Below are 26,118 nucleotides of genomic sequence, written 5' to 3' on the forward strand. Positions count from 1 at the left end.
GGAGGAGATTTGTGTTTCCCTCAAGTGTTGAGAACAATCTGACTGTGACAATCTGGCTGTGACAATTTGGCCAAAGTAAACCAAAGGGTTTTACATCTGGGACTTTGGGTTTTATGTAGGAAGCCAACCCCAGGCTTGGGAAAGTCCACCTGTGAGTCCTGTCTTTTCAGCTAATCTGGGATATTTAGTTTAGCAAGATAGTCAGATGGTTTTGGGGTCTAGATAGATCAGGGAGCTGGTAAGGAAGGTTTGAGATCAGAAGAACATTCCTTGTGAGGGGAGCATAGAAAAGTAGATGGAGATTGAGCTTTTTAGAGACCCTGTCAAGTTTATCTATCAGTTTCCTTTATTAGCTAAATAAACTTGTTTTTCCTATTGTCTCAAGGAGTTTTGTGCTTCACTGGCCCTAATAGGTTTCTCAGTGCGTTTTCTTCATCACCAACCCATCTAGGTCCTTTCCAATCAAACTATCTCCTTTGGGAGATACTTTTCTTTTTCATTATAAAGAAACATTCATTTGCATCAATAGTAAAAGCACACACCTACATTTTCAAAAGTGGAACAGAAATGAGTAATTCATAAAAGAAAGAGTACATACTAATAACCTAAGCAGCTCAATGCCAACATTTTGAGTGGATTATTATTTTCCTCTAATCTGGGTTATTCATTCCCAGGCCTCTATGTCTGACCTGTTTGGCTGCTCTATCTCAATTCTCTCCCCTACCCAATAACTGGTCTTCCTAGATATAGCCATATGCCTAATTAACATTGTTTTTACTTCCTCCACTTCCGAAATATCTTCAGTTCCTAGACTATATCTCCAATCTTTCTCTGAAATAATAATTTCCTGTCTAATCTACTTCTCTCAGGTACCCCCACAGAAAAGGAACATTCATTTACAACTATATTTTCAAAATTAGTAGAGTTATGATCTCTTTCTATTAAGAATAGTGAAGTCAATATAATTGGACTTCAAAAGCAGTCGTGTCATTTAATAAGAAGTGGAAAGGAAACTGAAGAAAACAAAAGTTGAATGGACTATGAATACAAAAAAGTTCTATGAAGTAGGTAAAATAATTTTGAGGGTGCCAAGGTGTTCATTTTCAGGATAGATGAAAGAGAGGGTGAAGCTAGGTGGCTCAGTGGATTGAGAGTCAGGTCTAAAGATGGGAGCTCCTAGGTTCAAGTCAGCCTTAAGCCTAGCTTTGTGACCCTGGGTAAGTCACCTAACCCCATTTGCCTAATCCTTACTCTGATTCTGCTTTGGAACCAATACTTAGTAACTCAGTTACCTTATAAAAGTTAAGGATTTAAATGAAAGGGGAAAAGGCACTTGAATTATGGAAAAGAAAGAAAAGAAATGCTTAAATTTGTTATTTTATGAATGACAAAAATCAGCACCTAATTTATATGTGCAGATCAACATATATTTAAGTAGAATTTAAATTATATTAATTTATTTTACTATTAAAGACAGTTTAGGAGTAGTTTATATAGGAATTATTTTTATATTAGATTCCATGTTCAAAAAGTCATTGAATACAAAGTGATTTGAAAAGTGGAGATTTTCCTTTTTAAATTTCAATGATACCTTCAGCTATGAAAAAAGGAAATTTCCAAAAATATAAGACATTTTATTCAATAGCTCTGCAACATTTGAATGAATTGTCCCTCAGGGTAAGAGCAGAAATTTTTTTTGTATATACCATACCTAATGTATTGAAGTTTCATAGTGGATACTTAATCAATATTTATTCAATTAAATCTAATTTATTTACTATACAAGAACTAATTTTGTTTCTTTTCACATGATGGTACAATTTTTTAAATATACCATAAACTTCCTTGCCTCAACTCTAATACTTTTAACTTTGTTGTTATTTAGTCATGACATTATTTGGGGTTTTCTTGGAAAAGATACTGGATTGGTTGGGCATTTCCTTATTCATTTCCTTTTACAGATGAGGAAACTAAGGGAAATGGGGTTAAGTGACTTGATCAGGGTTATACAGTTAAAACATGTCTGAGCCCAAATTTAAAACTGCTCTTTCTCATTCAAAACACAGTGCTCTGCCTATCCACTGTGCTACCTATATTCCTTGATTTTACCTTAAACTTTTTGGCTTTGCAATAGTCTTGAGTGGAAAATAATAATAATAGAAGTAATAATGATCAGAATTTTTATACTGTGTAGAAAAGAGAGAAAGTATAAGGCATGCAGCAAGACAAGAAGCAATGGCTGGAGGTTGATCAGCTGTTAATCAAAGGAATATTCCATTTGGAATTTTATCTGGGAAACAGTTGAAGGCAAGAGCCAACTGCTGACTGGATTTCTGGGCTTCTTGGTTGATGGTGGTAACCTTGAAGGAAGAAGCTGGGTTTACCTCTGGAACTTGGGGTAATCAAGCTGGAGGTGGCCTGGCTGATTTGAAGGCAGAAGAAGAAAGACAATAGTCCATATATCTCTCTCTCACTTGCTCTGTTTCATGGTAGTGACTGAATTTCCATTTCTCTCAATATCCACCAACCTAAGACTCACTGTAGATGATAGGGAAAACTCCAACCCTCTTACCTCCATCCTCCATCTTTTCCTGTTTTTTTTTCCCCAATAAACTCTTACTTGAGATAAAGAAGATAAAGAGTATTTCCTCTGAAACATCATAGCTCACCCTGAGTGACTTAGAAGGAGGCTGAAGAAGAAAGGGGGAGTGGAAGCAGAGGGGAGGAAGGGAGGCTAGAAGAGGCGGGAAAGGAAATATAAAGGGAGTAAGATATACCAAAAACCCCTCCAATATTATCTATTACAACTGTTTTAAAATTTGCAAAGATTTTTTTTCACATTTTTTTCACTAACCATGTGGGTTTAGGTTCCATATATCCACATACATTATCCTCATTTCATAGAGTAAATAACTAATACTGAGAGAGGTTCAATGACTTCACCCCTTCCACACTGTTTCCAAAAATCAAAAGAAGGATGACAAACATGCCTTTCTGACTATATCTGGCATAGTATTAATTTAAAAGGATTTTTAAAAATCTGGTTCAGTCTTGTAACTTCACTGGTGTGGGGAACAATAGATTTTCAACTTAATTGGAGAAACTTGTCTGGGTTGTTGAGAGGTGAAATAACATATTCAAGGTCATAAAACTAGTTTGCCTTAGAGATGGAACTTGAGTTCATTTTTTCATGCCTTTAATGCTGGCTCTCTATCATTATCATGCTGCTTTTCCAAAGGGAAAATAGAGAAAATATATATTTGCAGTCAACTCTAAAAGTCTTTTTATGATGTAAAGCCCATTTCACCATACTATTCAATGCTACAAATCCATTGAAGACAATTTTCTCAGTATCTCTTTAGTATAAGTATACTACTAGTAAAAGGATAGGCTGAAATAATGGGAAAAGCATAGAAATGGAACATAAATCCAGTATTTCATGACTTGTGTTTATTTAGATCATTTCTACTTGAGGGAAAGAAATTCTTGAAATGAGTTATAGAGTTCATATATTTTGATTGGTTAAGTCAATAGATACTTCACTAAAATGGGGAGATAGTTTTATCCTTTTCTGAGCTCTAGTCACAATGAAAGACAAATAAGTGTGGTAGCATGTCATGAAACCATGAACAGAAAAAAACATGATTAAAAAAGTAGGATCATAGAGGCTCTGAGCTTTACAAAACTCACTAGATGTTACTAGAATATCTTAGAATCATCATTGCCTACTGGGTCAAATAATACCTCTGCCTTGAATTATAGCAACCTGCTGTTCTCAAAGACCTTTCATAATAACCTATTTTGTGGCTCTCAAAACTCTTGAGTGGTCAAGGTCAACATTTTCATTTTATAGGTGGGAAAGTTTTGCATAGAAAGTAGAACTGACTGGTTCAAGGTCATTAAGCATAAAAATGGAAAAGCCCAGATTAAAATCTAGATCCACTGCTTGTAAAATCGTTCTCACCAGGCAATTTAATCTATTAGGAACAAAAGTATTGAGTGAAGAAATCAGGAGACTAGATTTAGTCATAGTTCTATATTAATAAACTGTGTGATCATAGGCATGTCATTTGAACTGCAGGGATGTTGGTTTCCTTCTATGTAAAATGAGGGTATTGGTCTAGATCCAGTTTTCTTAAACTGTAATCTGTGAATATACATATTCATATATATATGTATACATGTGTATGTATTACTTCTATATTTAAATTCATTGATTTTTCTGGGTTACATTAAAATATTCAATTAACTCTTTCCTTTCCTCTCCCTACTAGAGAATGCATCAATTGACAAAATGATATATGTGTAAATAAAAAACTAAATCTTGCTTATTTCTATTTATCAATTTTTTATACAGAATTTGGCAGATACAAGTCATTGTTCAAATGATATTTCTGTTGCAATATAAAATGTTCTCTTGGTTCTGCTCATTTCGCTCTTCATAATTTAATGTAATTTTTCCATTTTTTAAAACTAACCTGCTTGTTATTTCTTAAGGCAAAATAGTATTCCATCACAATCATATGTCACAACTTAAGACATTCCCCAATTGATTGGCATCCCTTCAATTTCCAGTTCTTTGCCATCCCACAAAGAGAGATGGTATAAATATTTTAGAACACACAGATTTTTTTTCCTTTTTTCTCTCATTATCTTAGGAAATAAAAAATAATAGTGGTATTGCTGGATCAAAAGGTATACATAGAGGAGGTATAAATCAATTGGGGAATGGCTGAATAAATTGTGATGTCTCATGGTGATGGAATATTAATGTGCTGAAAGGAATAATGAACTGGAGGAATTCCATGTGAACTGGAATGAACTCCAGGAATTGATGCAGAGCAAAAGGAGCAGAACCAGGAGAAGATTGTACACATATAGTGATACATTATGGCATAATCAAATGTAAAAAGACTTTTTCTACTAGCAGCAATGCAACGACTCATGACAATCCAGAGGAACTTATGAGAAAGAATGCTATCCACATCCAGAGAAAGAATGGTGGGAACAGCAAAGCCAAAGAATAATATATAATTGAGCACATAGTTTGATGAGGATATGATTAGGGTTTTGATGTTAAAAGATCAATGTACTGCAAATATGAATAACATGGAAATGGGTTCTGAACAATGATACATATATAATGTCGAGGAACCACTTGTTTGATCTAGGAGGTGTGTGTGGGGGAATAAAGGGGATGGGGTGGGGGAGGGGAATCATGAATCATGTAACCATGGGAAAATATTCTAAATAAAAATGGGGGAAAAAGAAAATAACGAACACATATTTTTAAAAAAAGTTATACATCATTTTATATCTCTGAGCATAACATTAAATTGCTCTCCAAAATGATGGGATCAGGTCATACTTTCACTAACAGTGTATTAGTATCCCAATTCTTCCACACCCCCCCCCCAACATTTGACATTTCACAACTTTGTTATTTAGGCAATCTGTATCATATTATATTGTTTTATTTTTCAATACCACTATATTTCATAACATTTTCTAATTGACAAGCATTCCTTAAGTGCTTATTATGTGCAAAGAACTGTGCTAAGTGCTGGGGAATAAAGCACATCAAAAATATTCCCTGTCCATAAAACTTATACCTTTCAAAGGGGGAAACAAAATGAAAACAACTGTTTATATTAAATTTACAGGGTAAATTGGAATAATCTCCAAGGAAAGGCATTAGCAACAGTGAATGAACTAGATGGGAAAGGTCTCTTGCAGAAGGTATAATCTGAAGAGAGTCTTGAAGGAAGATAAAGGAGAAGAAGGCAACTGTGAGGAATGAGAGCATTCTAGGCATGTGGGACAACCAGTGCAAAAGCAGACTCAAAAGATATCATGTGATGTGAGAATTAAAGCAAGAAGTCTAGTGTAACTAATGGTGTACATGAAAGCTGGAAGTAAGAATAACAGGGACTATTCCTTTTTCCCTTTAGAAAAACAAAAGCATCTTTAGAAAACCAATCATCGATTTCCTTTGTAGTCTCATATGCATTTTATTTCATGAATTTAAAGACATTATTTTCTAAAGTTTATAAGTTTCACCAGACTGCTAAGGAGTGAGAAGAATGCCTTAATCTCAAAGAGTGAGAAGAATGCCTTAATTATATGGTTACTACCACTTAGAAGCCTACTGTGTGGCAATGTTTCAAGGTTTTGTATTCAATTGCAAAAAGTCAGCTAGCTTCTTTATCAGTAAGAAACATCATAATCATTCAAATTTCTTTGATTATGTCTATGTGCTGGCACTGAAGGAACAAAACTCCAAGCCAAGGATGACACTCAACCCAGCAGCTCAGAAATCAGAGAACTACCCAACAAATACAAACAAATGAGAAGGAAATTAAGATCAATATTACTTTTCTCTATTTAAAATATTTTGACACTTTTTAAAAAAATGAGTTCAAAATGTTGTCCTTCCTTCCAGCCCCTTCTTACCCACTCAGAAAACAAGCAATGTGATATCAATTATATGTGAGAAAACATTCAAAACATATCCCATGATAGTTTTGTTACACAAAAAGATAAATAATGAAAGAGAAATTTATACTTTAGTTCACACTCCAAATTCATCAATTTTCTCACTGGGACAACTGTAAAACAAATCTCCTACCCCCATTCTTTTGTACATCATTTTCTATGATTGGAATTAGTTTGTTTTTCTTATCTTCACTTCTCTTAATACTCATTTACCTTAAAAATTCTGTATAAATATCAATTCTATGAAATCATCCTTACATGGTCACAAAATTTGTCAGTTTTTGTTGTCCTTGCAGCTCAAATTATTTTGTGGATCATTGGGTCTCAATTCTACAATTCTCTCCACCAAAACCAATTTCAAAGAAATTCCTTGAAGGAATATTATTTCAGTTGTTATTCATCTCCAGTGTCCAGGTCTATGTGCAACTTTTTTAGATTGAATCAAATTTCAACTGTATGAACTCTTCCCATGGACATTGGACTAAGTTAAATGGAACCTTGAGTCTTTTTACCTGCTTAGTTTCATTATCTCTCTTAATCCTTGGTAAAATCACTATATCTCATTGTAGGTTGTTTCCCCCTTTATTCCAAAAGGACCACAGATTCAGAGTTGGATAGGACTTTACAAAGCAAATTTCTCATTTAATACAGGTGGAAACTGAAACCAAAACATACACATGTTCTATCTAACTCCCCAAATTAATTTCTTAAGCTACATTATGACTATGCACAAATTAAGCAACACCTTTCTTCTGTCTCTTAACTGAAGAAGAGCCTTATAAATGTAAAAAGAAAATTCTGAGTCAAGGTAAGACCAGTAGCAAAGAGACCCATAGCTGGGTAGGGAGTTGGAATATGTGAACAAGAGTTCAATTCCCCTGAAGTCTTCCCCTTTCCCACCAGTATAAATCAGCACCAGACTTCAAGTCCATCCTCTTTCTCTCTTTAATGTTTGATAGTGGTACACCTAGATAAGAATCCTATAAAAATCCCACTAGGTTTTACTGGTCATGGGAGAGGCCACCTCATTCCTTTCAGGGTCCCAGACATATGTCCAATTCCAATCCAGAAACTACCTAACCTCCTATCATGATTTTCCCTAAATACCCTTTGTTGTGTATCTAGCTTCATTAATGTCAATTTGCTTCATTGTCTTGTGATAGGTTTTCTGTTTCCTTATACTGGATTATTTGTACCTCTGGAGGACTTCTGAGACTAGATGCAGACACTACATCACTCTTTGGTCCATGGTCACACAAATGCTAAGAAAGTCAGGATTTGAATTTAGGTTCTCTTCCTCTGACTCCAAAGTGCATATACTATCTACAATACCATGCTAGTCTTAACAAATTGTTTTTGCCATAAACAATAACAACAACAATCAAACCAACCAACAAACAAAACAATGAAATAAATATTTTCCTCTGACTGTTATCTCAAGTAACTATCCTTCTAAACACTTTTGGACTTTTGACAAGACAGAAGATTAACCAAGAAATTAGAGCCAGTACTTGTTCCAGTATTTGAATGCAGTCTTTCAAACCACAACTGCAGTGTCAATTCCACTGCACACTGATGCACCTTATTATACCTTTTTGATGGCTTTAGAATTCTAGTTACTAGCCAAATTTGCCAACAGATCATAGGGAGTTATGTTCTTAACTCAGGTGGAATGCCAGCATTGGTTGTTACATTTTTAGTATGAGGATTTAGTCTTGAGAAATAGACCAAGAATATAAATGAGATCTTGATTTATAATTTTATTAATTGCTACACTTGGGAAATTAAAGGAGGACATTTTAATAGTGCAGATTAATCTTGAAAATTTGTCCTTGATAATTTCTTTTCTATTTTTTTTTCTTTTCTGTTTTCTTCCCCCTCTTCTATTTCCTCCTCCTCCTACTTCTTCCTCATTATTAAATAATTATTAGCATACCTCTAATCAAAGGGATCTTCCTTTTCACTTAGTTTAGGTGAGGAAACTGAAGCTTTTGAGAATATGGTGAACTTTCCTAAACTTCACACTGAAAGTAGGAATCAAGGCCAGGATTTGACACTAAATTTGGTACTCTACCTCATACCAAATTAATTCCTCTCTTAATTGCTCATAAAACCTTAATCTTCCCAAATAATGACCATCTGGACATCCTCCTCTCCCATTTGTGATAAATCAAGTTGCAGCTTTTTTACTCCGAATCCCATTGAAGGTTAACATTATCAAAAATAATTTCTTGAATAATCTCTTTTCATGAAGTATTTTGCATGTCCTCAAGTCACAGTTATTTATAACTCCTTCATTTTAGAAACATTTATGTGGCTTTTAATTATTCTCTATCTAATTCATATTTTGCCTCCCTAGGTAGAATGTGAGTGAGGATATCTTAGATTTTTCCTCCTCCCAAAGTGGACCTAGCAATGTGGCAAGCATATGTAACTAGTCTTTAAATGTTAATGAGTGAATGTCTTGGCACTATATAGAGGAAGAAAGAAATCACAACTGGAGGAGCATTTGATTAGGTAACCTGCTAAAAGAAAAGGTATTCAGTGCAGAGAAAAATGAATAATTTGTAGGATAGCAAGTATATCTTTGTAATTTCATTTAACACTGACATAAATGTGAAAAACAACAGTTTAGCAGACCTATAGTATTCCTTTCCAATAGTAAAGGCAAAGGGTAATTGCTGATTTTACAATACACTCCAGTACAGGTTGAGAGTATCTGTCTCTCTCTCTCTCTCTCTCTCTCTCTCTCTCTCTCTCTCTCTCTCTCTCTCTCTCTCTCTCTCTCTCTCTGTCTCTCTCTCTCCCCCTTCCTTTCTTTCTTCTTGCAAAACTGGTCGAGTATTTTACTCTGTTTTCCTTTGTTAAGGGATTCATAGATATGTAAACAAAACAAAACAAAACATTGTTTTATCTAAAGCAACTGTTACTTAACCCAAGAACTCCTAAACTCCAGAGATAAAACAGTGAATATTTCAATTCAATTTGTAAAGAATTCATTACTAAGAAAAAGACAAAATGTTTGGCTCTGGAAACATGTATAAAATGTAAACAAACTATCAAAAGCAGTTGTCATACTCATATGTCTATATGGATTACATTTATTCAGGGTAGTATGAGGAAGTAATAAAAAAGTTCATATATGTGTTAGATTAATATTGTATATGTAAATATATATATAAATATGTAAATATTTATATATAAATATGATTAATCTTCCATTCAGAAGATTGTAATGGTTTCCAATTACCTAACAAATAAAGGGCAAAATCCTAAAACTTCTATTCAAGATTCATGATCCTAACTTTCTAGCCAAATTTCATATTGCTTCTATTCATATACTCTGTACTCCAGTCAAACTGAACAACTCTACTACTGATATACAAGTCATATTCTTTTATTTCCCACTATGCCTTCTTTTGGCTGTTCCTATAATTTTCTCCATTATTCTTATCACTTGTTAAATCTCTACACATCTTTTAAAGTTCATCTGAAATGCTTCCTTCAGCAAATGTTCCCTAATGCCTCCAATTTAAAATAGAAACATATAAAATTTTTGTAAATTTCTAATATACATGTCATGGATTATTTTGACTCTATACAGTCTTTATTAGTGCCTTAGTTGTAGCTTGTAAATATTTTAGCTTGTAAAGTTTTAGTTTTTCCCTTGAGATCAGGGATAATATCATACCTAAATTTCATAGCACCTAGCACAATCTTCTATATGTTATAAATACCTGATATGTTAGTTTATACCACCATGTTGATAATAAATTCATGCTGTTATTTAAAGGAGTTATTTCCTTCCGAGTCTGTTCTTGACTTAGCTTGTAAAGAGGAACAACTCAGTTCTCTAACATTAGAATATTTTAGAGAGGATTTTTTTCCCTCTGATTCTGTTCTTGACAACTTCTCTAGAGAAACAACTCAGATCTCTAATGTTAGAATATTTTAGAGTAAATGATTTATTTTACTTGAATTCTTCTTAGTTAAGAAATATGTAGAGTGTGCTTAATGTTACTGTGTTATAGTTAGAGCTATTGAGAAGTAAAAGGCAAACCTCTACCTTCATAGGATTTACACTCTAATTGGGAAAATAATAAATGTCTGCTGAAGAGAATTACATTGGGTTAAAGTGAATGAAGAATGAACTTGTCAGGATGAAGAATGAAATGCCTTGATAAAACTATTATCTCAAAGATACAGGTCCATCTTCCATTAGTAGTAATTTGAATCTAGCTATGTTTTATCATCTTCTTTCCCATCACCTAATATATGGGAGGAGGACAGTGAGAATCATCTAAATGTCATCACATTATATGAGTGCCAGAAATCAACAATAGCTGCCCTTCAGTTACTCCCCTTTCTTATTGCGTGACAAGTTCATCTCTTTTGCTTGTTGTACATCTTTTCAATTATGTCTTATGTCACAATTCTTTGTTGGTAATATACTGTCTCCCTTATAGTCCTGCCAAGCATTTCTCCATTGCCTTTGTATAACATGTTTATGTGCATATATTCATAGACAGATGGATACACGTACATATGTAGAATTGTTTATAAATATATCTACAAATGTATAAATGGAGATTCTGAACCTTACACTTCATTCCACAGAAGTCCTTGGTATTTCCCAGAATTTCCTATAATCTCTCTTGTGTCTCCATGTTGGCAAGATCATGTTTTGGGTGTTTAACTGGCAGTAATGGCTCCCACATACTCTCTTCTTGCATGATGTAGCATGAGCAGTGATGGTGGGGAAAATTTGAAAATGGATAACCAGCCATGGGCATGTGGGTTTTATTTTGTATCGTCTTTATTCCTTGGTTTCTAATGATCCTTAATAAACCACATAAATATATTTTTATTATTCAAGATATAAATTTAATTTTTACACTTTTGGCAACTACTGATCAGATGAGAACTTCTCAATTCTTTTTATGATAGCCTAGATAATTTTTAAGCTATCTTTCTCCTGCCAAGGCTTTTTGCCCACCACACCCACCCACCCTCACAAAGCCACTTCTCCTGATTCAGATCACTCCTGCTGCCCACTCTTACCTCCAGCCATCTACTCCTGATGTTCTTGACCCAGATCACTCATCCAACCCCAGGCCCAGCCCCAGGACCCAGGTTGCTGGTAGCTGCCACTGTGTCTTTGGAATCACAAACCAACTGGTAAAAACTGGGGTGTTCTTTCCTTAGGCAACAATTAGCCTTCAGATGGCAGGATACCTGGGGAGGTGGCAATGAGGAGAAGGAAGATACTCTTCCAAACAGGATGTTGATTACAAGCATGGTGTATTCTATGAGAGAGTAGTGCATTGTCTATTTCAAACAGCTTCCAGCTTTAGGATGTTTTTTCATGAATACACTGGTCCTTTTACTTATCTTGGCTGAGATTCAGGGGAGAAATTCATCTCCCTACAACAACCCTTTGCCATTTGAGCCTGCCCAGTTTGGGACTCCTAAAACTCACATTCTCCCTTGCTATGGAAGATCCCACAGTGCTGACAAAAGGAAGCTCAATGGACAAAAAAAAAAAGGAAGTGTAGGTGAAGTTTTTAAGACTTTTCAGACAACAATGTTTTATAAAAGCCTCTGTATTTTTTTTTGTATTTTGCTGATTGTTTTGTTTAAGATTTAATTTTATTGCTTTTAGTTAATACATTAATGTATTCAATACTATTCTGTTACACTGAATCATTTTAATATACTGGGTTTTAACTACTGTTATATTCTGTTGCTTTCCCCCTATAACTATACTGAAAAAATAAAATTGAATAAGCCCATATATAAAAACAGTCTTTTCTATTTTGACTTTGTAAATTGTTACATAGAGGATGGATGGACTTCACCAAAATTGGTTATAATTGTATAACAACCTTTGGAAAATTTAATGAGCTAAATATCTGAAATTGATTTTTAAGGGATCTGAGACATGATTTTTTAGTTTTTTTTCTCATCTCTGATCATTTTCCCTCCCTCTAAGTTATTTGTAACAAGAGGTAAGGTTCATTTTAGCAGCTGAAGTGAAGTACAATTATAATTCCCACCTCCTGATGGTACATTACAGTCTCATACCAAAGCAGCTGGGAAGTTGATCCCAGGGCATGGTACTCCTAGATGGCTACCAAAAGATTAGCATCTTTCATTTGTAACTCCTCAGCTTACTATACCCTTTCACCAGGATGATATCTAGATTCTTGGTGACATTTTTAGACTCCATAGCAATAATTCAGAGGTGTCTTTTTTTTTCTAGACCCCTCTGCCACATTTTTGTAATGATGGTAGTAATAGATTTTTTTTGAAATATCTCAGCCAAGGTTGAAACATTGCTACATCTGAAAAACTTGCAACAAGTATCCATTTTCTTTAAATGTCATACATCAGATCTATGTAAAATATGATATTGGGTTTGTTTGCTATTTCCATTAAATGAGCTCTTATAAATTTTGGGATTTTGGTATTTTTGGATGTGCATTACATGCTGTACTACTCTTCTTTATTAAAAAAAATTACTTTGTGAAAATCATTTGTTTGTACTCACAGAGGATCATGGCCAGGTTTGAAGAGGAAATGGATCTCATTTTTTGATGAAAAACTTTTGTATTCTACATTTCCTTAGCTGACACTGTGTGTCAATGATTATAAGCTATATATTTTTGAATTTTTAAAACTCTTTTATTATTGTTTTTGCTTGCATGTGCAATATATTTTTATAAATGCTTCATGAGTTAAATATCTTTAATAATTTAATAGCTTTAAACCACACTAAGACTTTTGGGACACCATGAATATACATATATAATTACAAAATATAAAGAGGCAAGACAGAGAGCCAGATAGATAGATCAATTATTGAATTGATTGATTGATTAATTGTGTCTATCCAGTTACATTTAATAGTGTAGACAATAGGTATTTATTGTCTCTTTTGTCTTTTTAATGTGGATAGTTAAGCTGAAACAATTTGTGTATCTGAGTAACTATTGTAATCAATTTAACATAATGGAAGATTAGGAAGATCTTGTAGCATATTACAAATAATCCTAAAAATGTAGTAAGAGGACCTAGGTTCAGATTCTGGGATTGTCATTTACCATCTGTGTGACCTTGGGGAAATCATTTAAACTTTTTGAATCTTCAATCTCCTCTTCTATGAAATGTGAGATTTAGACTATATGACTTCTGAAGGCTCTTCCAGCTACAAATCTCTAAATTGTATGAAGTTACAATCCATAAGTAATCTACTCTTATATAACATATTTATGAAAACTTTTATTCTGGGTCAATATGTATAGAAAGCAATTTATGTGGATGATTTTGCACAGCTAACTTGTAGTGGCAAAGAAGATTTTCTTTTATGCTTTTTAAACAGAATTCAGACTGATCCCATTCAGACCCAAGTATAAATAATAAATGTGTGTTTATTTGAATTTCATGATGCTGAAAGCTGTGCAGACAATAGACGTTTATTTCTGAAGAGGATTTATGTTAAAATGAGGGTTACCTGGGGCATTAAGAAGAAAAAGCACACAAAAAGCACTCTACTAAATTATAACTGTGAGCATAAAATATGACAATTATAATTGCTAAAGTATAGTTGATGTATGAAAGTTGAATATATTTCAGGTCATGCTTTTGTAACTTTTTGACCAATGACTTAACCTGTTCCTATCTAAGAAAGCTCCTTTTTTCAAGTGGAAATCAGTTACTTCAATTTCACTTTTTTTTTCTTTTTATGAATCATTTAGAAGAGTGAGTCACTATGGTGTAGTAGATGACCAGGTAGATCTGAGCACAAGTCTGGCACATCCTAAATGCTGGTTGGACAACCATATGCAAGTAATTTAACCTCTCTCAATCCCCAGGTAAATCTCTAAACACTACCTATTATAGAATAGCAACAGATCTGTTATTCGTAAGGGAGTTGATTCTCAGGGAAGTACATATGCCAAAGAAATTATAGTGATATGGGAGTAAGAAAGGAAATGATTAATTAAATTTGGTTTCTCAATATGAGAAAGACTAAAGTGTTTTCAATATCTTCTCATTTAATAACCTATGGTAAAGGCTATTTTATAAATGGGAGAAAACAAATGATAATTTAACATCAAAATCATTTTGATTTTCCCCCCAGGAACCCATCTCAATTTCATCACCTTTCTGAAATTTTAATTTGAATACAAAGTTATTTCTCCAACATTATTCTTGTAACTCTTTTAGGTATTTAAAAATGTTTTTGTTTTCTTCTAGATTACATGTTGATGTAATGTTAAAAAATAATTTTCTGAAATTTTTCAATCCATGTTCTCTTCCTTAATCCAACCCCCCTCCTTAACAAGGTAGGTAATGTAATATAGATTGTACATATGTTATCATACAGTACATATTTCCATTTTTGTCAGGTTATTAAAAAAGAAAAAGTCACGAAGGCAAGAAAGTGAAAAATAGTATGCTTCAATCTGAATCCAGACTGTCAGTTCCTTCTATGATGGTGGACAGTATTTTTTCCACTAGTAGTTCCATCAAATTATAATTTTTTTATGGTTTTCCTTTTGTTTTTATCACATTTTACCTTCACTAATAATTTGTTAAGTGATTGCTTTCCCAGCTAGATAGCAAACTCCTTAAAGATAGGGACTCGTGCTTTTAATTTTTTTTCATTTCCAGTCTAAATATTGGAAAATACTTAATAAGGTAACTCACTTTTTATTATGCAAAAGCCTCATGTTTCCATTATATTAAAACTAAAGACCTGGAATTTTAGCTTCAAATCTGAATTGTGTAATGGTTGTGTAATTCAGTATTTCATTATATCAGAAGCAAGAATAATGAAACTTTTAAGAAATTATTTCAGATGTATTTTCTATTTCAATTTCTTTAAAATAAATATTAATTATGTCCATATTTTACATAGCTATAATTTTTTATTTTTTAAAAAATAAAATATAGTACATAATTTGGATTAGAGAAAAGATATTGCAAAAAGTATTATTCATCAATATGAGAGCTCTATTTCAATACAACATATACTTAGGGGCTTTGTATTGATCACTCCCATCCCCATATTGAATGCTATGTCAAAACTTAGCTGTATTTTCTGATACATAAACTACACTTGAATATCATTTCATACTTCATTAGTAGTGATCAGTTTAGTCCATGGGCTGTGAGTTAAACAGTGCTGTATTTGTGTGGCTAAGAGAAATTGAAATGTAATTGTAGGAAACAAATTCTGAAAAAAAAATTCAATTGATGAGTCAAAATCAAAGAAGTTTAGAACTGGAAGGACTTTGGAGAGCAGTTAGCCTAATGTTCTATTTTATAGTTGAGTAAACAAAGATATAAATAGATTATGAAATTTTTATACAACATAGAATCAGAACCAGAATCATAACTTTTAAATCTCAGTTGGGAAAACTTTCTGATACAACACACTTTCTGCTGCCACTAGGTTGTGTGTTTTAGTCATAGCCTTTTCTACAGGTATTGTATAGTATAGTATAGTAGTAGTCTCTCGGTAACTGAGAATGACGATTGCCTTTGTGCAGTTTCATCTACGGTGTACCCTCATGTGGCTTTGGAGTCCAAAGGCTGAAGCGCAAAGTCTGTGGCACATGGGGCCTGGGATGCCAGTTGTTACAGGAGGAGCAGTTGTGGCCGGGTGTCAGCATTTACGCTCAGCGGCAAGACATCGACGTCGCTCATCTTCAAAGGTGGTGGCGGCATGGTGAATGTGGGTGCGTCAGCTGCTTCTGACAGAGGCAGCGAGTTCTAGTTGCTTTGGTGTGATGCCAGCCCACTTCAAGTTGGACTTTAGCTGATCCTTGAATCTTTTCTTTGGTCGGCCTTGTTTCCTGAGTCCAGCTGACAGTTCACCATAGAATACCTGTCTTGGTATTCACTGTGGGTCCATGTGGATGACGTGTCCAGACCATCGTAGCTGGGTTTGGAGGACCAGGACTTCGATGCTGGTGGAGTTGGCTCTGTCGAGGACTTCCTGGTTGGTGATTTGGTCCTGCCATCGGATCCTCATGATTGACCGGAGGGAGTGTTGGTGGAATTGCTCCAGCTGTTTCATGTGCTTCCGGTACAGTGTCCATGTCTCACAGCCGTACAGGAGCGAGCTGAGTACCACTGCGTTGTACACTTTGAGCTTCGTCGCAGTGCTTACACCGCTGTGTTGGAGGACTTTGCAGTGCAGCCGCCCGAGTGCCTGGCTGGCCTTTTGGATCCTGGCATTAATCTCGTGGTCTAGGGACCCATCACTGGCGATGGTGCTGCCCAGGTACTTGAAAGTGTTGACGTTAGAGAGCTGCATGCCGTCGATTGTAATGCACGGCTGGTTCGTTGGCTTCCCTTGTGCGGGTTGGAACAGCACCTCTGTTTTGCTGAGGCTGATAGTCAGGCCAAACAGGTTTGTTGCGGTGGAGAACCTGTCCACAATGGTTTGGAGATGATTTTCTTGGTGAGCCATGAGAGCACAGTCATCTGCAAAGAGAGCTTCCAGGATGAGTCTCTCTGTTGTCTTTTTTTTTGCGGTCAGGCGGTGAAGGTTGAATAGTGAGCCATCCAGTCGGTATTTGATGTAGATGCCCAGGTCTAGATCCATCACAGCATGTCTTAATACTTGGGTGAAAAATAGGTTGAATAGTACCAGAGCGAGGACACAGCCTTGTTTCATGCCATTGGAGATGTTGAAGCGGTTGGAAGTCTCTCCACCAGATAGGACTTCCCCTGTCATGTTGACATGAAAGAGCTGGATCAGTTTGATGAATTTTGCTGGGCAGCCGAGCTTGCTGAGGATCACCCACAATGTGTCCCTATTCACTGTGTCGACGCCTTTGTCAGGTCTTTGAAGACAATGTAGAGACTCAGGTTCTGCTCAAGGCATTTTTCCTGCATTTGCCTCACTGTGAAGACCATGTCGATGGTGCTGCTATCTGGTCGGAAGCCGCATTATGATTCAGGCAGGTTCTGCTCTGAGACAGATGACAGGAGTCTGTTGAGTATAACATGGGCAAGGATCTTTCCAGCAGTGGAGAGTAGTGAGATGCCTCTGTAGTTGTCACAGGCTGCACGTGAGACTTTGTTCTTATATAGGGTTATGATGGAGGCATCTCTGAGTTCTGGGGGCATGTCCTCCTCTTCCCATATGCTGGTCAGCACTATGTGGAATGCCTGAAGTGCCTTTCCATTTATGGCCTTGTACACCTCGGTTGGGATCCCATCTTTACCAGGTGCCTTGCCTGCACTCATTTGTTTAATGGCTTTTTGGACTTCTAATGAAGGAGGGACGTCAAGTTGTTCAATGGAGCGGTTTTGGGGGATCTGATCAAGGGCACTTTGGTCGACTGCAGAGGGTCGGTTGAGAAGCTGACTGAAGTGTTCTTTCCACATGTTGCTGATGCCTTTTTTATCTTTTATGAGAGTGTCACCGTCAGAGGATAGCAAGGGAGTGGTGGTGGGTTTTATTGTTAAAGTAAATGATAGCTTTAGAGTACAAATTCCCATCAAGAGGAAACAGTACAAAAAGCACCGACTTTGGAGTTAGAGGACCAGGGGACAAATCCTATATGTCACTTAACCTCTCCAAGTCTCATTTTACTTTTCTGTAAAAGAAGGTCACTAGACTAAATACTTTCTCAAGTCCCTGCCTTAATCTAAAGTTATATGACAGATAGCTATATAAATCCTCTGCACAATGAAAATGTATATGTGTTTATATATATTTTTAATTAATTAATTTATTTATTTATACATGCACATATATGTATGTCTGTATATATATATACACAATCTGTATATGTGCATGGGGTTTATATATATATACATCTATATATATATATATACACATATATATGATTAGAGTGGGAAAAATAAAATTGAACAACTTGTACAGTGGTATTGTGTTTGTAAGCCTTCTAATACATCCTGGCATTTAAATTCATTACATAAATTCATTACATATATATATATATGTGCAATATATCATATAGGAATGCAATTTGTGACTAGACAGTCAAAGCTAGGAAGACTTAGGTTCAAATTATGCCTTTGGCTTTAAGGCCCATAGCAATGTACATGCTTAAAGTTGTAGCTATATTAAGAGCAGTCATCTGAATTTGAATTGAGACCCTTTAAATATGTATCAAGTATTTTTGCTGTCATATCACAAGAGAAATATAATTTTAATAATCAAAGTTCAGAAAAGTGCAAATACATTGTATTTAAGGAATTGTGTATGTAAATAGAGGTGTGAGAGCAAGGGATATGCTTACTGTTATACATCACTCATGAACCCTTTTGGAATTTTCTGGGCAAAGATACTGGAGTGGTTTATCATTTCCTTCTCCTGCTCATTGTACAGATGAGGACATTGAGGTAAATAGTATTAAGTGACTTGCCTAGGGTCACACAGCTTCTAATTATCTGAGGCTGACTCCCAGTCTGGCACTCTATTCACTGTACTATTTATCTCTTGGTGTTTCCACCCAATTGTGTTTAGAAGATGACAAATGTTGATTCCATATACTCAAATAAAGCAGTCTATTTTCTCATTTGGCAACTGTCCTGTCAACCAGAGCCATGGGGCAGTTGGCTATCTATGAACCAGCTCTGGTGCTTATTGTTATATACAGATCTCTAAATAAAAGAATATCTGCCATCCATGACATGACATGATTGAGTCAATGCCCACCTATTATCCTTTTCTAGTCTTTACACATTCAGTGTTGTTTTAGTCACTCATACTTCACTGGTCAAAAAACAGTTTGATTAAATTATTAATGTTGCACAAAAAATATAAAGCCATCATAGTGTGTTCTACTTTTCAAACACGTTTAAGTTCCAATTTTCCATGGCACGCTCACTTTTTTTGAACTGAAACCCATTGTTGAAGTGAAACTCACTTCAAACTATTGAAGGGACACTCTACTTTAGTCTACCAAGAGCCAGATTGGAAGTATGGTATTTTATAGCAATCTTCTTAGTTTCCTAATGTAAAGATGGAAAACAAGTAATTTACAAAGTTTGTCCACAATGGAATTGGAGAGGACTATAGAAGCATTTAGTTATTCTCATGGAGGAAGTTGAATGGCATAATGGGACAGGAGGACCAATGACACCAGTGGCCTGAGAACCTCATTTTAGGGTTACTGATGCAACTAGCTATCTCTAGAAGTCAAGGATGAAAGAGGCAATGCTCAAATTACCCAGACACAACTCTGCATATGTTTCTGGCCTACTACCACAAGTATGACACCAACAGTGCCAAAGGTGCAAGCATGGAAGTGCATCAGAGTCCAGTGGCTATTTTTGTATTTCTCGTCATTCCTTCAAATCTCTATACATAGCTCCTATAAATGGTATTATTTCTATCATTTCACCAATTTAAAGTGTGCTGGCAATGAAACCAACCTAAAATTCCTTTGATATAGTGATATACCATCTCCTTTAGTTAGAATTACTTAATATTCTAGTCGACATTTTTAGGTTAAATTTTTATATATGCCAGAAGGGATGTCATTGGTAGAAGATGAACAGGAAGAGGAATGGAGTAAAATGAGATTTCTTTGAGTAAAATCAACAGAAGCTTCCCTCTATTTAATGAATCCCAACAAAGGTTGTCAAAAGGAGAGTATTATAAATAGATGCCTTTTAACTGTTCCTGTAAATTGTAGAATGTGTAAATTATATGCTAAATTCTAAAAGGGCTCTGAGAAGCAGTTCCATGTAATTTTGACTCAAAAGGCATGTTTGTTTTAATTCCCAAAAAATGGTAAAATCATAAGTGTTGGTTGGTATCCTCTATCTTAAAATGTAGTAATTCCTATATACAAAGTAGCAGATGTAAAATAAATTCTACCATCAGTACATTTAAATATTTATAAATAATATGATTAATCTATTGACAACCTGTCTAAGCATGACATATACCAAGTTTTTAAGGTTATTTGAAAGACCAAGAGGAGGAAATTTTAGGGCAAACACATTCATATAAATTCATTATACCATGTGTAATACTTCTCTCTTAACTGACAATCACAAATCATTAACAATAGCTCAACTTGCAAATTTAAGTCACTAGTTTTTCCTTTGAAAAAAAATACCTTTGGGTAAACTTGGAGGTTTTTTTTTCATCATCTTCAGCATGAATTCTATATCCTGAAATTTTCTAAACACTAAAAGAATAATATCTCATCAATGAAAAAATAAGGAAGATAATTTCAAATCTGATCATCTAGTCCAATTCCATATTTTAAACATAGGAAATCTGGAATGCATAACAAGATCATTATGTAGTTAGTAACAGAGTAGATCTTAAATCTGCATAGAATAAACTTTTCACTGCGCCATTCTATTCTTAACAAAATTTTGGATCCTCTCTCTTCCTAATGTTATATCAATGGAGGTGGTAGGATCATACATTTCCCCTTACATATTTCTTAAAATTGTTGTTTTACAAATAAAGATTCCAGAGTATTTTTGTGAATTCCTATTAAGACATATATCTCATTTAGCAACATGCTTTTTTTTACTGTTCATATTTATTTCTGTTTTGCAATTGCATTTCAAAATCTTCCCAAGAGTTAAATGGCAAGAGTTGAATAGCATATTATTCCAACTTTCTCAGAGAGGCTAATGTACAATTATGATACAGTTGTGGGAGCTGTATGTCTAGAACGGAGAAGCTTCAGAACTTATCCGAAAAAATACTATCTCATCTATCTTAAGACTTTTTTTTTTCCTTTTTGTAAGGTCATCTTAACACTGGAAAGAAGATAAAATAAATGCTGGAACTTTTTGAAAATGACTATGGATTGTTTTTAGTCTTTATGAACAAACCCACACCTGTTCACAGGCCTTCTTTGTTCTGGAAACCTACCAAACATTAACTTAAAAACAGACATTTTAAGACCATCCTGGTTTGAGATTATATTTCAGAAATTATTATTATTATTTTAAAATAATTAACCTCTCAGTCCCCTTTCAATTCCCAACTTAAGGACTTTGCAAATAACCTTTTAAAAGTTCACTTAGATTCTGATCTATTTTTTTCATTAAGACTCACAGAAACACCAAATATGAATTACTTTTTGTTGTTTTTGAACTTTTGAACAAACAATTTTAACACACGCATGTTGTCAGTTTATACATCAATTGAAAATATGCTTCTACAAACTAAAAAATGAAAACACTATCCAACAGACATCTAGGTCATGCAGAGTGGATAGTGTACTGGGAGTCAGGAAGACTTTCAGACTCTCAGACCTCAGTCATTTACTAGTTCTGTTGACTATGTGCAAGTCACTTAAATTTTAATATGTCTCAGTTTCCTTCATTTTATAATTAGGACAACAATAGCAGCTACCTCCTCAGAATGAAGTGATAATCAAATTAGATAACATTTTAAAGTGATTAACATTGTGCCTGGCACATAGTAGATGTTTAATAAATTTTCATTTAATTTCACCATACTGTGATTTTAAAAAAATCTAAATAATATTATGATTAATAATATAATAAATATTTATTTAAATGGAAATTGTCTTTTTACAACATGGTTTTAAAATTTGCCAGTTTCTGATCTAAAGATTGCTAGTAAAAGAAGATGTAATACCCTTCTTGAACTCTCAGTTGTTTTAATGTACTTAAAAGTTCAAATGTGCTATTATGCCAAGGCTTTTATTGTTTCTATAAAACAGTTTCTATTTCCTATTAGATACTAGGTTGCTAAACCAAAAGAACTTTTCTGCCAGCAATGCAGACTGAATTCTAAAACCGATGTGAGAAGGCAACAAAGATCATTTCCAACGATCTGTTCAAGATGAACACAACAGCAATTAAGTCATCAAAAACTCTTCTTTTTTCTCTTAGTAATCCATTCTTTTGGTAGTATATCTCACTAACTTTTAGTACTACTATTAATGCCATAGCAATGTCATGGCTACTGGCTTTATTTTTTTTCTTTTAGTGGGCAAGCAGTTATTAGAGTTTTAATATGAAGACAAAACGTGTTTTCATCTCCTTCCTCCTAAACCTATAAGGGGATGTTTTGTTGGTCCCTCCCACTTCCCACTTGAGGGAGGGGCCTTCATGGCTAAAGAGAGTCAGTCATGACTGTTATTAAAGCATGGAAAGATGAGTCATTAGAAAATAATAAAACAAAGGAAGAATAATAAAATATTAAATGGGGTAGATTTATAGAAATGTATTGGGGCTCATGGAAAATATGGCCTCACATCTATTGACAAGTATTCTTGTAGAGTTTCATCATAGTTTCTAGCTCAGTATCTCATTTGACTTGAACCTAGGCCTCTTTGATTATTATATTAATTCAATTTTCTTTCTACTACTACACTTTGTCTCTTAGTCTGCCAATCAATTTTTTTCTTAACCTGACACATATCATTTTACAAAGTTATCATTCGTATAACTCCAATAAACCTGGGTGAAAAAAAATCTTCCCATAGTTTCTTACTTTCTGATCTCACTATTCTGCTTTTGGTAATATTGTCCTTCCAAAGTGTAAAGATTTCTTCTATATGTATGATTTTTACTTAATATTTATGCTCCTTCAAGGCTTTATTCAGATACAACTTTATCCAGGATTCCTTCTTCATCATTGCTTTCTATTTAGTCTTTTTAAAGACACTTAGAATTTTTTTGATGTCACCTTCATATCACATTTCCCTGCTTCCATTTCATTCCCTTTATCAGAGTACCATTCCTTTAAAATGTGGAATAAAAAAAGAAAATATATATATATAGTCCAATAAAACCAACACCTCAGTAAAGTATGACATTATATGTGTTGTTATATACTCATAGAATACCACCTCTGAAAAAAGTAGGACAGTTTGCTTTCTTACATTTATTCTATTACACAAGCTTGGCAAGTTTAGCTTCTTTTGTTGCTTTTATTCTTTCTCTTGACACTTGATAGTCTTTGTGAATATTTTTCTTGTCTTTCTTTGCTTAACATCAATTTACATATCTTTCCCATGTCTGTTTGTATCCATCGTATTTATTGTTTCTTAGAGCAGAGTAATAATGTCTTACAACTGTGTAATACAATTTAGCCATTCTTCCATTAATGTCATGTCATTCTGTTTGACCTCTCCTAAGAATGTAGCAATTCTATAACTTGAATTCTAATAATTTGCATTCCCATGTTGGCAATAAATTTCTTGGGAAATCAACTTTCAGGTTATGGAGGCCAGTGTGGCCAAAGAAGAGAAGGGAGATCAGAAAGTTTAAGAGAGACTGCAGCTCATATTTTCTCAATTAGTTTTGCTGGAGTTGTATGAAGGATATCTTTGGGAAATAAGATGTATTAGATTAAAGAGAAATTTGAATGGCAATCTAAAAGATAAAGTTTAACAGCAAGAGAATTGAATTATTATAATAGCTGAAGAGGTCTAGATTCAAGTCAAATCTTTGAAACAAACTAGCTATGAGATACTGAGCAAAGAACAACCTTCTAAAGTACCATAAAACTCTCCCAAACTGCAATTTTTCAGGAGAATTATAAATAAGAACTAAGAGAGGAGGATTACTTAACAGGGTCTATGATTCTAGAGAGATATTTGAAAGAATAAATAAACAGAAAGTGAATTATATTGAAACCCTCAGATATTTGCAAAAGTATATTATCCTTCATTACATTAGGCAAAGTTGTAAACATAGATTTAAAAACATTAGTTGAATCTGTTTTCTTAGCAGGTTTCCAATTTTTATTTCTTTTAATAAAGATAAATTGGGTTTTGGAGGAAGAAAAGGCAGGATTTTTTTTTTTGTATTTGTTGCCTCACAAAGTCACTTCTCTTTAGGGAACTTTTACAATCAGAAATGAATGTACAAATTGTACTTTTTAAATGTCATGCTCACCCTGTTTTCATGCTATTTCCATTTCTAACAATAATTATATTTTGAAAAAAATTATGATAAGTTATTCTCTCTTCTTTGATTTCTTAAGTAATATCTTTGGGGACTTTAAACATTGTTTCAAATGCTCTGTCAATTGGAAAAAAATCCTACTCTGGAGGAGGAAATATAGCTGCCATTAAACAGTAGCAAATAAAATATCAGTGCTGAAATATGACAAAAAATGGCTACATTTACTCATATATAAGATAATTTCAGAAACTTAATAGAGGCCAATATACCATATATTATCAAACCTCTATCATTTGAACTGAGATTGTTATGATCTAGAATTCTGTTTGGATAGCAGTGAATATCCCTTCATTAAGGAAAAATTAAATATATCACATGTCATTAACTGTTGAAATTCAATTTTCCTTCAAAATATGTTTTTCTAATACCTACATTTATTAATAATCACCAGGCACTTCAAATACATTCTATTTTTCTCAATATACTAATAATATAGGTAGACAAAATGATAAATTAAAAACTAAAAATAACATACTCAAATTATTTTTGAATCAAAGCTATTTTTAAGAGTATGAAAATAATAAACTAATGGCTACTCTAAAAATACATCTAAACATATGACTGAAACAAAATATAATCTGGTTTTCCTGACCACTGCTCCCTAATGAAAACAAAAAGAAAAGCAGTGTCAAGAAAATGAAAATAAAAAAGAGTATAGAAAATGGAAAAATAATATACCAAGACTTTCATTATTTTTTAACCTTATGGTCCTTTTTTATGATCCAGGCCTATAATTTTTCTGGCATAGGGAACTTTAAGAAAAGAAATTCCCTCTATGAAATGATACATAATTTACTATCTTAAAGAATTAAGTGACTTGATATTTTAATCAACAAGCATTATTGAGGGCCTACTGTGTGTCAAGTGTGGCACTAAGGGCTGAGAATACAAATAACAAAAAAATTAGAATAATCCCTAGTATCACAAAAAGAGTACCTGAAAGATGAGAAACTTAAACCAATATTTTTCTCAGTTTGAGAACAAATCTCTACATACTATGCTATATTGGTTCTCTAGTTTTCTGGCTTTATTTTCAGTAATGGTTAAGGCAAAAGATTTTCTAGACAATAATATGCAACTGGATGAGCAATGTCTAACTCTCATCCATCATTATACATATCACAGAGAAAAATGCTGTAAATGAATAGTGAGTTAAGTCTGGGAATGAAAGGGGGAAAAGGGCAAATTGGATTCTCTGAGAAAATGAAATGCTCCTTTTATTTTAGCAAGGTAATGTAATGGGTTAAAATAGAACAGTGAATCTGGAGTCAGGAAGACTTGAATTCAAATTTGACCTTCCTTACTATATGATTTTGGGTAAATTATTTAATCCTGTTTGACTGAATTTCCTCATCTATAAAAGGAGATGGAAAGGGAAATGGTAAACAACCATAGTTTCTTTGCCAAGAATACCCCAAATGAGGTCACAAAGAGTCAGAAATGACTGAAAAAAAATAATAGAGTTCTTTTTATGGCCCTTAACTATTTCTGTAAAGAAAAAAGGTCCCTTTCTGAGTACTAATGAAGAAGCATGGCTTAAAAATCATGGAACACTCTAGATTATCAAAATAATGAAATTGAGGATAAGTTAATGGGTAATATAGAAAGGAAGTGGAGAACATTTAACAAAGGAGGGACTATACAGAAGATATTCAA

The 26,118-nt window shown here is 34.0% G+C and overlaps 1 protein-coding gene across 1 annotated transcript in view; it reads right to left on the reverse strand.

Moving 5' to 3' along the window:
- KHDRBS2 (KH RNA binding domain containing, signal transduction associated 2) overlaps positions 1–26,118 on the reverse strand; it is an 811,868-nt gene that overhangs the window by 327,011 nt on the left and 458,739 nt on the right. The window lies entirely within an intron of this gene.

Source organism: Monodelphis domestica, chromosome 2 (assembly GCF_027887165.1).
Source record: "Monodelphis domestica isolate mMonDom1 chromosome 2, mMonDom1.pri, whole genome shotgun sequence".
NCBI classification, from domain to species: Eukaryota; Metazoa; Chordata; class Mammalia; order Didelphimorphia; family Didelphidae; genus Monodelphis; species Monodelphis domestica.